The sequence below is a fragment of the Pygoscelis adeliae genome, unplaced genomic scaffold, assembly GCF_000699105.1.
Source record: "Pygoscelis adeliae isolate BGI_AS28 unplaced genomic scaffold, ASM69910v1 Scaffold63, whole genome shotgun sequence".
Classification (NCBI taxonomy): Eukaryota; Metazoa; Chordata; class Aves; order Sphenisciformes; family Spheniscidae; genus Pygoscelis; species Pygoscelis adeliae.
In genome coordinates, this window is record NW_008824414.1 from 1,442,951 (window position 1) to 1,444,720 (window position 1,770).

The window sequence follows — 1,770 nt, forward strand, 5'->3', positions numbered from 1 at the left end:
TCCGCCCGCCGGCTCCCCCATGGCGGGCGGGCAAGCAGGGGAGGGCCAAGGGAAGAACTGTTCTGGCAGGGAGGAGCAGTCCAGTAGGAAGTTGTCCAGGTGAGAGTTGGGATCTGCCTGGTCCCAGAACAGAAATTCAGGAGTGGGGTCTTCCTGCTCAAAGCTGTAACAAAGTTCCTCCATCCTCTGCGCCAGTCTGAAGCAAGCTAATGGAAATATTTACAACCTCAGACTAAACTGATCATCAGGAAAATGAGATTCTAATTTCATTAACACCTCCCACCCCAAAAAATACAGGGGCAGACAGTCCTGGTTGTGTCCTTGAGGAAGACTATCACAGAAGTTTCCCAGTTGCAAATCCAAGTGGGACTCATGATTTAAATACTTCGTGGCTCCTCAGCAGGGGAATGATCCTATTCTTCTCCACTCAAAACTAATTAGTACACGTGTTTCTCTTTTTATTAGCTGTTGACTACAAACAATACGAATGAATGTAACAAGAAAGAATGAATTTTCTATTGACTTTCTCCTGGAAAATCCATTGAAGCAGTTATTGAGTTCTTCCACAAGTTCAGTCTCTCCACTTGCTATTTAGAGTAGGGTTCACACAGGGATTTTGTTGTTATTGTCATTGGTTTTGGTTAGGAGTGGCTGAAGGAAGAAACAAAATATAGTCCTTGATCTTTTTGGTAAAGTGTTAATAGCCCCACATTCTCCTATGGCTGGACAAACACAATGCTATTATAATGCTGTCAGAAACAGATGATTCTGCCCTCTTTGACAGCAGAAGCCAGTGACATCTTTTGTACTTCTAACAAGAGAATGGTTGGGATAAAGATGTGGGATGTACTGCTCTGTTAAATTGGAACACAGTAGTACCTCATATTAAGTAAGCCAACACCACCTCATTTGGTTTTTTTCCAATTCATACTTAAATTACACATTTTGTGGGCAATGCAGACATTCAGTGCTCTGCCTCAGACCATACTGCGCACTGGAAAATAACAGCAGCTGTAATAACCACAATGGGTACAGTCCTAGAATGATGGACCAGGTGGGCCACATCTTGAGAAGTGCTAGAAACTGGGAGAGTAGCAGGTGTCCAGCATCACAGGGGTTCTGGACAAATGGGGTGGAAGGTGTTAAGCACTACCAGAACTTTAAAGCAAAAGCATAATATAAGTGGGTGCTTCAGTCTCTTTGATTTCCACAATACTTAATTGTGGAAACACCATGTTTAAATCCATTCAGAAATAGTTTAAGTGATATTTTAAGGACTTAAATGAATGGAATGGAAACATGTTTTAAGTTAGAGAAAGCCTAAATGCTTTTCCTGAAGCATGTCATAAAGAACTTTTATCAAGACACTTAATCAAATGCTTGACTTCATGCACAGACTCATGTTCTGCTGCTGTGTGAAGTTTCAAGAGACGTCTACTGTGAAGTTTATGAGACACAGACAGCTTCCTGATAGGACAGCTGAAAGCACAAATCTCAATGGCTTCAGATAAAGAGCCAGAGAGCAGAAAATGACCTGCATTTTCAATGGATCAAAAAGGATAGAATCATAGAATCATTAAGGTTGGAAAAGACCTCTAAGATCATCGAGTCCAACCGTCAACCCAACACCACCATGCCCACTAAACCATGTCCCTAAGTGCCACATCTACATGTCTTTTAAATACCTCCAGGGATGGTGACTTCCAACCACTTCCCTGGGCAGCCTCTTCCAATGTTTAACCACTCTTTCAGTAAAGAAATTTTTCCTCA